Genomic DNA, 13,014 nt, shown 5'->3' with positions numbered 1-13,014 from the left:
GAGTTCCCTGTAGGTGATGCCATCCACTGGGCATCACCCAGTGATGCTGGGTGGTATAAACCCTGACTTTCCTCAAGGACGCACTGTGTTTGGGATGTGAGAACCGAGCAAATCCTTTCCTGCACAGTCGCTTCTGGTTGTGGCATCTTTATCACAGTGATAGAAAACAAACTAAAACATCCCCTCTTTTGCCTGCCCCTTTCTCTTGGTCCACTTTCCTTCTGTTTGTCTGTCTAGCCTGTCTTTCCTGATCCCAGCCCATCTCAGCATACACTTTCTGATTTCCTTGCTTCTGGTTTCTGTCAGGTCCAAAGGCAGATTCCATTTTATGTGCAGAAGGCTCAGCTAGGAGAGAGGAAAGGTAGATCATGGGTAAATAAATAGGTGATAAGACGTGAAACGAAAAAAAAATTTTGATCATAAATTTTCCAAGCATTTGGACTATTATGTATTATTTCTTTGTAGCCTCCCAGAGGCTAGCACTGTGCCACAGACATTATATAATATATTATATTGTCTTGTATTATATTATAATTGTATAAATATATATGATGTCTGTTGAATAAAAGCCTCAGTCAACAAATGAATGAATGTGGAAACAAAGCATCCCTTTATTTTGCTTGAGCACATGTGTCCACAGTATCTGCTGAACAAGAGAGCAGAGACATCCATTCTGGGAATCCTCTTATGGAGATGCATTACATCAGCAAACATAGTTAGAGGAAATGGAGCTGCTGCTGCAGCCTGTCCTCTTCAGTGGCCAGCATTTTCCTTGTTCACTTCATTAGCTTTCCTGGCAAAGCCTCTTTTATAAGCACCAGTAGAATCCCAGTGCACAGTTCTGGACACATAGCCACTGGCTCTACTTGCGTCTCAGAAATGCTGGGTCATTCCCCCTTCCTCTTCCACCCCTCACTGGTGCGCTTCTGGATCCTTCTCACTCATCTACCCAGGAAATGTTGGTGCTATGCCTCCCCTGACAACTGCGGGATGCCGCCTTTCTGTTTACTATCTCACTTAATCCGCATAAGACTCTGAGGAAGGGACTATTATTATCTTTACTTTTTACATGAGGGAACCAAGGTCAAAGCTCGCCAAATGGGTCCTCCCAATTGTCCCGGTTTGCTCACCACTGAAGTAATTCCCAAGACATGGACCTTGAATATTTAAAGTCAGAACGGTCCCAGGCATGCTGTCCCAGTTTTCCTGGGACTTGGGAATTCCCCGGGGCATGGGACTTTGAGTGCCAAGACTGGGAAAGCCCCGTGCAGACTGGATGGGTTGCTTACTCTGCTCTAACTGCATGCCTGGGGCCGTGCAACTGGTGTCCACATGATAGCCAGAGCCATTTCCTCTGATTCCACAGCCCCACTTTTACAGCACGTTGCCCAGTTAAACTCTAACCCAACATTTCGAGCTGCTACTAAAGCACCCTAAAGTCACACCCCCGAATACCCTGTGCTGCTCAGCTCTCCGTGACTGTGACAAATATGTGAAACAGTCTACTGATGCAGATCAAAGGCTTATTTTGGCTCACAGCTTGGGAGCTTTCAGCCATGATTCAATAGTCCCACCACCTTTAGGCCTCTGGTGGGAGCGGGGCCAACTCATCATGGTGGGGGAGCCCACAGCATGGCACAACCTGCCCTCAGCCAGAATGCCAAAGATCAGGAGGGAGGCTAGGGTCTGCTGCAGGTTAGATTTCTCAGGGCTTAGACCAAACCTTTAAACACCTGGGTTTGAGGGAGCAGCAAGCATCTACACCATCGCAATCAACTTCATTGAAACTTTCATGCTACGAGAGAGAAAAATCGACTAGGACACCTTTCTGCAGCCCCTGCAGCCCCTGCCCTTGCTTCTTCTATGGTGCTCTTTATGGAGAGAGAAAATCCAAATTCTTCATCTACAGCCTTCCAACCCCAGCTGTCCTATCAAATTGACCGTGCACTCTCTTGCCTTGGTCACATGTTACAAACTTGTAGATTACCTCTGTTCTTGCCGTGTGTGTGTGTGTGTGTGTGTGTGTGTGTGTGTGTGTGTGTGTCCCCTTCTTCCATCTCTGGAGAAGGGTCAGTCTAGCATTGACTTGGGGTTAAGGTGGCTTCTGGGAACACAAAACAACTTTCAGCTCATTTCAGTGGCCACTTCCTCACAAGCCCTCCTTGACCCCTTCCTTTCCTTATGTCTAGAATGTGAATTGTCAGTATCATGACCTGGGACACTGAAGTTGCTTGATCTCATTTTTCACCTGGCCCGTGCATGTGAGTCTCAGTTTCCTAATGAGATTTTCAGAGTGTGGGGACATCGATGTTGGCAAGGCTTTCTTCTGCTTCCCATAATACATCTGACCTTGTGACAGGCACATAATGGCTGCTTGAGAAGTCCTCATCAAGCTAACTTAAATTGTTTGAAGCCGATTCTCTGGCACAAACAAACCTATACAACATTTTTTTTTTCTTTTTTTTTTTGGTCTGTTCCCTGAGTACAAAGCAGTTATTCTACCAGAGAAAGCCTTAACTAATTTCACTGCCATCTGGGAGGGCCAGAGCCAATCAAGTTGACCTATTTACATTTCTTATTCCACCTCTGCAGAGGATCCTGCCTCCCTCCCTTACTCTTCCTCCACCCCCAGACATCTTAGAACCTAATCACCACCTTCCGAATCCTGCCTGTCAACTTCCTCCCCCTCAACCAAACGCACACACCACCTCAAACACTGAACCACAGTCAAATTTTTAAAGTTCAAGAACTGAAAAAGAGGAGCAAGTGACTCATTTTTCCTTGATTCAACGTGCCGAGGGTTTTCTAGAACAGCTCCCGGCATCTTTTGTGCGAGCCTGTTCCTGAAGAACAGTGAGCTGGGTGGGTCTCACCATACTGCCCAAATTAAAGTGGAATATGGGGGTGGGGGGAGGCTGATGCATTTTCCTGCAGGTAGCTGGAGTCACTGCCCTGGGCCTAGGGTCACCTTTCCCCACACACATCTTCTGACTCTGGTTTCCTTGCTCCCGGCTTCCTTCAGCACTGTGGAGTCTGCTCCAGAACCAACTCCAGTCATGATCAATCCTCTGCCCTCAATGCAGCTCTGCCTTTCACGGTACAAAAGGTGAAGTGATGAGGTCTTTTCCTTTTCCTTCTTTGTTTCTTTTCTTCGTAAGCTCCATGTTGACTTAACCTCATGTGAATCTCTAATTCCTCCAATACGGAAAGACATTCCCCAGCAGAGGCAGACAGGCCTCTGGTGCCTTGATTATCCTGCAGAGTAAAGCTAGTCTATAAACCTTGTTGTGTGGCCCTCAGCTACTCTTCCCCACTGTTCATCATCCCAGAAGACACCTATGATAAGATCGTGCACAGCCCTCTGAAAAGTCATTCCCAGCTCCAGTATTTGGTATTTCAAGGTTGTTTTTAGATGGTTGGAGGACCTCAGGATCCCACTGGCCCTTCCTTGCCAAAAAGGGAATTCTGGGTAAACCATAATTGCCTTCTAAGGGGAGTGACTCTTAAGAAACTAGGATCTGCTGAAAGCCTTGATGACTTTGGATATTCAAATGCCCCTAGATAATTGTGGGCAGAGAGGCATGGAAGGGTTGAATGGCTTTAGATAACCAATAACAAAAAAAAAAAAAGGAGGCACAGGGACAGCCAAGGAGCACTGAAGAACAGAAGACAAAGAAAGGCAGCAGCTAACTGGAGGGGTGGGGGGTGGGGAGGCTCTCAAGGGATTCAGTTGTCAGGCATGGGGGTGGGGCCAAATGCCATTATGAAGGTAAGGACTGTCAAAAGATAAGCCCTCTCATCTCTCTTTCATGTCTACTATGAACTCTTTTCTACAAACTTCAACACATGAGTGGGTTTTATGGACTTGTGTTGGTGGAACTCAGGAAAGTGACTGGGTTGCAGGCATGAGTCAATAAGGGCTAAAACAACAGCAAAAACGGAGCCACAAGGGGGAAGAAGCAAAAGTCAGAAGCCAGGATGGTTACCAGAAAACAAACTGCCAAAGAGTTTGGAAAAGCATTATGTACTTAATGCCTTGGAGGTTCGAGTTCATCTCCCCAATTGTCAACAGGAAAGAAGACGTTTGTGTGCGTGCATGTGTGCAAGCGGGAGCGAGTGCATGCATGCCGGGGCTCGTGAGCACGCGCGCGCGCACACACACACACACACACACACACACGGTCATGTGGCCAAATCCAGGACCAGACACAGGCTCAGCCTGGCTAGCAATTGACGGCTGCCTCTGGAATCTGAAGGCCCCTCTCTCTGAAGGCTGAACAAATGGAATCTTGGCCTCTGGCTGCCGATGAAATGTCACCACCAACACAAGAGACAGTTGCTGGTTACCGGAAGTGTCCCCGTGGAAAAGAAAGTTGACCAGGAGCACTTCCGCTGATGAGGCATGGATTTCACTTGATGGTCCGATGCTTTTATGTAGAATATTTTGAAGGCTCTCAATGATGGCAGTTAGATTTCGATATAGTTGCAGCCTCTGTTAAGACTTATTAAGGAGTGTGTGAATGAGCACTGGGAAAAATTAGTGCAAGAGAGAAAGTGAGATGGACTAAATGAAGAAAAGTCCCTAATCCCTGGGAACCAGAATATAATTCCAGAGAATGGATGCAAATTGTCCTGCTTTTCTTGGTATTACCGTGAAAAAACACTGTGATCAACTCTGGGAAGAAAGGGTTTAATTGGCTCCCATTTCCAGGTTATAGTCCATCCTTGAGGGAAGTATGAACATGAGAAATGCTGCTTACTGGCTTACTTGCTGTTTCAAGCTTAACTAGCTTTCTTTTACAACCCAAAATCACCTGCCTGAGGACTATTCATGGTGGCCCTATATCAATTAGCAGTCAAGACAGTACTTTGCAGACATGTCCACAGAGCAACCTGATAAAGACAGTTACTCAACTGTCCTTTCACCCCAGGTTGATTGTAGAAGATGTCAGGTTAACAGTAAATGCTAAGGAGGATATACAGACACGCCCGTCCCCAGATTATTATCAGAAAAGAGCTGGCAAGGGAGGCATCCCACACAACTTCCAGCAAGCCTTTCCATGTCTTAGGTCTTTGCTCTTTTTGTTGTTGTTGTTGTTGTTTGGTTGGTTGGTTGGTTTTGGTTTTTGGCATTTTCTAAATGTCTAATAAAAGCCAGACACTCAACTGCAGAGATGAAACAGGCAGGAGAGCCCTACTGCTCTGGACTTTAATGACAACAGCTTCTGAGAAAGGTACATGAATGAGGTTGTTGCCGGTGCTGCCAAGAGGCCTATGGCTGAAAAAAAGCAAGAACCATCATGAGAACGGCTTAGGGTAGGGACTGCTTAGGAGTCGATGACTGAAGAAGGAAGATGAATGGGAACAGTAAGCCAATGGCCAGTGGATGGGGCTGGAGATGCAGGCCAACAGAAGGGCCAGCAAATCCCACAGGGAAAGACATAACGGGCAATCATCTTGCACACGGTCAAAAGAGAGTGTCTCCATGAACTAGAAGAAGCCATTCCTCCAAGAAGCAAAAGCTGTGCTTCCTGAAAATGTCCACCAGAGGGCTCTGTGGGGGAGATTCCCACCCCCTCCTTTCTCCTCCCACTGCTGACGCTTTTCCTGTTGGAACGTTGAAGCATTGTTTCCCTCTGAACAAAAGCTTCTTTTGCAAACAACCACTGTACTTTAATGAAAGGAAAGGATCCAAGAGCAACCAGCACAATAGAGCAGCCCAGATGAAAGATGTAGCTGCCATCCTGTTGGCTTAGCAGAGGGTGGATCACCGCCCTACTCCTCAGGTCGCCCATCTGCAAAGCCTGTGCTCAACCCAACTGACCTGGTCACCCTCCTTTCCAGCTAGGCATCTAGGTAGTTGCCTAGAACAGAAGCCACATGCCAACTCTTCAAGGACCACATTTGCCCAGGAAGCAGTGGCTCTAAGTACTTAAAAAACAAACAAAAACTTGTAGGATGGCGTGGTGTGAAGGTGGGGCTGGGAGCGTGAGGTGGAATGAAAGAGCAACAGGATTTTCTATTTTGAGACTGTCTTACAGGAATTACACTTATTATATTTAAGCATCATTAAATAGAGGCAAGAACAGTTCCTCCCTAGCACACCCTAGAATGTGTGATTACGAAGGAGGAGGTTGCGGCGGGACAGCTCAGTGTATCAGCTAGGTTTATCGGAGACCTAGAGAGCCCAGGGACCTTGTGGGAACTTCAAATAAGAGGGAAAAGGTTATACCCTATCTACAAGGCATTTGAAGCTCTTGTTGGCCTTGGGCATCCTTGCCCACTAGAATTCTTTGCCATTTGCTGAACTTAGCCGGTTCTCCTGAACACTTAAGTCCTAAGCAGAGTCACTTCCGGTCCTCTGTTGCTCACTGAAAGGGGAACTTCCTGAGCTCGGGCCCAGGTGTCATCCACTTATGATGCATGATGCGCTCCACCTGCTGCTGCTTCCCAGCCACGGAGCCCGTCACCGGCCCAGCCCTCCGCAAATGCTTACTGAAGTTTGACAAGGAAACCGGAAGCCCAGCCACGGAGCTCAGAGAACAGCGTGTGCAGGGAGAAAACCAGAGAAAAAGGGTTGAGTGGGAGATCTCTGGCTTGCACCCTCCCAGGCAGGACCTCCACACATTCAACCTGCATTAAGGACACCCTGTTAACAGGGTTTGTTCTTTCCTTTCCTGGGGTAGAGTTCAGAAGCTTAACCCCTTTTGCTTCAGATCCCTCCCCTTTTCCTAGACTGTGCCTGTGACCTTTGAGGACCTCAAATTACAAATTTCAAAACCCAGGTTCCAAAGTTCCATGCACCCCCGCTCACCTGAACTTAAGGAGATCTGTGTCTATGGAGAGGTTAAAAAGCCCTGGCTCTGGAAGCAGCTGAGCGAAAGCCTGAGTGGAGCCTGTCCCGTGAGTCCGAATGTTGAATTTTGGGAAGCTGTACTCTGGCTCATAAGTAACCTTTTCATCAGCTTTGCTCATCAGAACTGAAGCTTGAGCTTCCCTCTGAGCCGGTCTCCTCAGCGAGAGCACACTCTGAGCAGTTAGTAAGGCACAGGGGTCAGAGCAGCTGTTCTGATGTGTTCCTTAGCATATTGGATTAGCCATGCTGTGTCTAGAGCTTAGGGACTCTACCACAGGACGTGCAAAGGTACACAGTGAAAAAATATGGGGAAGGGAAAAGGATAAAAGAATAGCATTTAATATATTCATAAAGCAACTGTGCACCCCCATGAGGAATGTAATGTTTATTGGGGGAAGGGGCCGTGCTTAACAACACTGCCCTTCGTGCTTCGTCCTGCCCCTCTCCCGGGCACCAATACAAACTCGGGAAGGATCTAGTCCACTTTGACAGCTCCCACTGTGACAAACTAAAGCAAAGAAGGAACGCCCACCCAAGAAACTTTACGATGGTTTTTGCAAATGTCCCCCCTAAGCAGGGAGAGAAGAGCCAGGAAGGACCCTGGGTACTTGCTTCTGGTGATGGAGAAAGCAGGACCTCCTGGGCCAGTCCGTCATCTATTACTGAAAGGCAGTGAGTGTCATTTCTCCAACAGTATCTGGGAGAACGAAGCATGACAGAGGGCCCTCAAAATTCGGCCCACAGCTGTCCCCGTGTACAGAGTTGTCTTTCTCCCTTGCTGGGCCAGCACTCTTCGGGAGTGTTTGAGAGCCACTCACAGCTCTCACCACACCTCCTAGGCACGAACCGCCCCCCCCCCCAAAAAAAAAAACCCTGCACATTCCACCAGACACACCTAGACTGCCTCACACCGAAGAGCATCTGTGGTGTGTGTTTCCACAGTGCCCTGAAATCCCATCCCCTCGTGTCAGATAATTGCTTAACTGAATTCGAAGTAAATATTTGTTTAATGTCATCTGCGCTTAGACTGCCAAACCCATCTCTTTGTTCAGGCACCCGGAAGAGCACTGTCCCTCCATGATATGTGAAACTCACTCAGCGACCCACAAGCTGACTGGAAGTGCTAAACCCAAGCTCTCTCTCCAGCCTCATCTCCCGATTCTCTGTCATTACACCTGTTCCAACAAAATGTGCTGCTGACTGAGTCTGTCTTTACCCTCCAGTCTCTGTGACTTTACGTTGGTCTTCCTTGGGTAACAGATTTTCCATATCGTTGGAAGACAATTAGAAGATAAGATGAAACAGTAAAAATTGTGTTGACTAAATTTTCCCCGACTGTAAATTCATATCTATAGCACTGGGCGGCCATCACCACTGTTGCATTCCAGAAAATGGGTCTTACCTCAAGAGTGGACAGTACACTCCAAAGCTGTCATTCTCACCCTTCTTCATTCCCTCATCTGTCAATTAGTAGCCAATCTTTTCTTCATTTCTATAGGCCTGTCTATTCTAGCTACTTCATTTGATTAGACAATATGCTGCCTTTAGTAGCTGGTTTATTTTACTGTATAATGTTTTCAAAGTTCATATATGTTACAGCATGTGTTGGTACTCTATTCCTCTTTATAATGCTCTATGCATACTATATAGCTAATCCACATTTTATTTACTCATTCATCACTTCATGAACATTGTGATTACTCCTGTTTATAAATATCTGTGGAAGTGTAGGTTTTCAGTTTTCAAGGTGTATACCTAAGAGAAGAATTTCTGAGCCAGATGTTAACTATATACTTAATTTGGAGGCTTAGAGGGAACTGATTTCCAAAAGTGGCTATGCCATTTACTTCCCCACCTGAATGTACAAGGATTGCAATTTCTCTTTATTCTTACTGTCTTAGTTAGGGTTTCCGTTGCTGTGAAGAGACAACATGACCAAGGCAACTCTAAAGGAAAACAATTCATTAGGCCGGCTTACAGCTGGGAGGTTTAGTCCATTATCCTCGTGGTGGGAAGCATGGCAGTGTGCAGGCAGCCACGGTGCTGGAGAGGTAACAGAGAGTTCCACATCTGGATCAGCAGGCAGCGGGAAGAGAACAAGACGTGCTGGGCCTGGCTGCAGCATCTGAAACCTCAAAGCCAGCCCCTAGTGACACACTTCCTTCAATGAGGCCACACCTACTCCAACAAGGACAAACCTTCTAATAGTGTAATTCCTTATGTGCTTAGGGGGCCATTTTTATTCACTTACCTCTGTGATTATCTCATAATGATTGACGATGATGGTGGTGATGATGGTAATGATTGCCATGCTAGCGGTGTGAAGTGGAACCTCATTTCCATCATGGCGTAATGCTGAGTGTTGGCCATTTGTGTGTATCCATGTGAGGGAACTGAGACAGTCTCACAATGTTGCACAGGGCACTCTTGAAACCACAGTCCCCCTGCCTCAGTCTCCTCAGAGTGCTGAAATTATGGGCATGTGCCACCACATCCAGCTTCATTTGTACATTTTATCTGGAGAAATATTTACTGTAGTGGTTTGTCCAGTTAGAATTGGGCTCTTGTCCTTCAGTGTTGTGGTAAGATTTTTTTGCTTATTCAGCGTACTGGACTTTTATCAGATAATGAGATTGGCAGATATTTTCTAACATGCTATGAGTAGTATTTGCGCTTTCTTGACAGTCTCTGAAATACAGAATGTAAGTTTTGATGAAATCCAGGGTTGTTGTTTTTTTGGTTTTTGGTTGTTTTTGATAAGTGCTGTGTCTAATATTACTTGGTTTACAGTACGTTAATACAAAGCTTTACATTTTTGATGTTGTTTCCTTCTTCAAGAGTCTATGATTTTAGCTCTTGCATTCAGGTCTTTGGCCAAATTGAAGTTCATTGTTTTTGTATGGAGTGAAATGTTATCTACAGTCTAGCCATGGCAAAAATAACCAGTAGTCCAGCCTGGGGTGTGGCAGTCAGGAACACAGCAATTCAGCGTCTCCCTGCTGTCCCAAGAGTGCCACCCCTTCTATGCAGACGACTCTGTTTATAATACGAGGAGGTTGTAGACATCTTAAAGTATATAACAATCCGATTACAGTGCCTTAGCTCACAGATGACATATGACCCAGAGTCAGAGCTCCAGGCAACATCCCTCAGTGCTTGTGCCTTGCCCTCTCCCTTGAGTGCTACATCTGCCCATGGCACAGGGATCTATGGGTACCCAGTCCCAGGGAGGCTCAAGGTCACCCATCTTTCCCCTCCCCCAACCAGCTCAGACTCCAACTTCCCCTTCTCTGTACAGCACAGTTCTTCCCCTCACCCAGGCATAATGTCATCTTCACTTCTTCTTCCTCTCTCCACCCCTCCCCCCAATATCTAATCAGTTTTACATGAGCATTCCTTTGCCCTCCACACCTGTCAGTGTCCTGCTTGGCCCAGGCTCTCATTCCCTCTGAGACCTGGGCTGATGCAATATGTCACCTCGCCTTTGCGTTCTTCCTCTTCTAACTCATCAGAGCACAAGGCTTACCAGCTGAAAGAGCAGTTTAGAAAATTCACTCTCTGCCTCAGGAAGTCTCAGTGTCTCATCACGATTCTTCAAACTTATAACAGGAAAAAATAAAATAAACCCACAAGGTCTGGGATCCAAGGCCAACCTTCTGACTCCAACCAGCCCTTGGACCTACAATCTCTGCTCTCTGCTCTCTGTCCTCTGCTCTCTACTCTCTGCAGAGTCATTTGCAGCCACATGTGTCCCCACTGGCATTCTGTGCACTTCTAGGCTTCTTGTCTTCACTGATTATTCTGCTACCATTTGGGAACGGTGGTCCCTCTGAGCCTCCAGGCCCTGTCGAGCCTCACAGGCACCTCACTGAAGCGCCCTGGCAATCAGGCAGCAGGAAGAACAGCCTCCCACCTGACTTTATGTGACATTTACTTCATTATTCATAGTGCCTAGCACAATGTCTTGAGCAAGCATGTCCTTAGTGGCTCTGTGTCACAGCTGGCATCAGCGACTGTGAAACTGAATCACTTGGGGAACTTTTTCAGAATATTCCACAGGGGACCCGGCTCTCAGTACTTTGAAAAGTTCTCATTGAGGATTCCGGTGTGCATCACTGTGGCCTTCAAAGCCATGCATCATGGTGCAGGTCTGCAATCCCAGCACTTGGGAGGCTGAGGGAGAATGAACATAGTGAGTTCCAGGCCAGCCTGGACCATTATCGAATTAACAACTGATAATTAAAATATACTGAACACCAGTTGTGGGCTGCCAAGCACTGTCCTCAAGGAACATGGCCCAGTAGGAAGCTTGGTTCTTGCATTTTTTAAATTAGAAAGGACAAGCTTAAAGATGCTACAATATTTGCCTAAGTTATTTTATAAGCAATATAGATGAAATGAAGGCCATGGATGTCACTTAAAGCAAATTTATATGGGGCTAGAGAGATGGCTCCATGGTTACAAGGATTTAGTGCTGTTTCATGGGATATGGGCTCAGTTTCCACCACTCCTGGCATCTTACAATTCTCCATAACTCCAGTTTCAGGGCATCTGATGCCCTATTCTGGCCTCTGAGGGCACCGTACCCATACATTGCACTTAATGTATATGGAAATAAAACACTCATACACATAAAATAAAGATAATAAATACGTCTTTTTAAATATATAAGTAAATGAGAGGATAGTCATCACTGAATGTGACGACATGTGGGAGGAATATAACAGGGGTTCATCCCAAGCAAACACAATGCGGACCTGGTAACTGAGAGCTGCGCTCTCCTTTTCTTAGCTCCAGGACTTTGGATGAATCATTTGCCCTCTCTGAGGTCCTGTTTCTCCTTCTGTAGAATAAGTATAGTAAATAACCTACTGAAAAGCAATCGAAAGGCTTACAAGGTTAAAATGTGTAAGATGCACATAATAAAAGATTGATAGCCTACCAGTACTATTATTGTGTGTATTTTCACTCAAATACATACATCATTCTAAGCACTCACTCTTAGCTTTCGTCAACAGTGGTATGTCGAGTGTCCTGACTCTTCAGTGGCAGGCAAGTTGACAGTCAGGGTAGGGCCAGAATTAGTACAAAGTGGATTTTTCCTGAAAGTCTTCTCTATGTCAGGGCTTAGACTGGAGGGAAAAGAGGGGTAGGATCTTCACCTACAAGGAGCTTACCTTTTGTTACTAAGACCTACAAGGGAGGTTTGCTATGCTAACACAAGAAAGTTTGCTCACTCAGAAGGAGGCCTGAGTTCTTAGGGAACAAGCTGTGTCAGAGGTTCTCTGCCATGGAGCTTAGGTGCAGACAATCTCTAAGCATAATCTCTTCCTCAGGCGCTCCCAGATGGCAGAGGTCTGAATCTGGAACCCTGTGGAACATTTCTATTCCCAGATGAGGCTCAAGCTCTCAGCTGCAACCTGCTTCCCTGTGCCATTAACAAAAGGAAGTCCACTTCCATTTTCTTTCCTTCCTTAATGGGCTCTGGGGTGGGGAAAGGAGGTGATTGTAATGGTTTTGTTTGTTTGTTTGTTTGTTTTTGTTTTTTGTTTTCTGCAGCAAGAACGAAGAAATAGGAAATATTTCAGCTGCTCAGCCTGCATAGGACCACAAGTGCTGTTTTAACTTTTGAACTTGCATAGCGCTTTAGCATTTGCAGCTTTCGTTCACACAAGCTCTGGTGAGGTGAGAATCATTGCTGTGTGTGTTTAGAGGATAAAGTAGCAAGAAGCTACTTTGACAAGGAACATCCGAGGAGGGTGTTTAAGCAGGAAAAGACAGTGAGAGTGGGTACAGGTAAGGGGAAGCTGCCTTCCACTCTGCTTTCTGCTTCTTAGCTAGAAACCAGGTACTTGACCTAGAGTGCCAACATCTATACTATGACTCTGAACTTGTAAACAATGCATAAAGGACGACAAAGAATAAAAATAAAAGAAGACCTCAACAGTGTACAAGCCAACTGCCCTTAGGCTTCGTGTGTGTGTTTATGTGTGTGGAGAGAGAGAAAGTTATGTGGTATGTGTGTATCTGTGGTGGGGGGGTATGTGATGTGATGTGTGTCTACTTGTGTAGCATAGGTGTGTGGTGTGTGTGGTGTATGTGTGTGTAGTATACATGTATGTCACGCATTGCGGTTGTATCTCTGAGTTTAGTAATTA

The sequence above is a fragment of the Meriones unguiculatus genome, chromosome 1 (assembly GCF_030254825.1).
Source record: "Meriones unguiculatus strain TT.TT164.6M chromosome 1, Bangor_MerUng_6.1, whole genome shotgun sequence".
NCBI lineage: Eukaryota > Metazoa > Chordata > Mammalia > Rodentia > Muridae > Meriones > Meriones unguiculatus.
Note: the sequence above shows the minus strand (reverse complement) of the source record.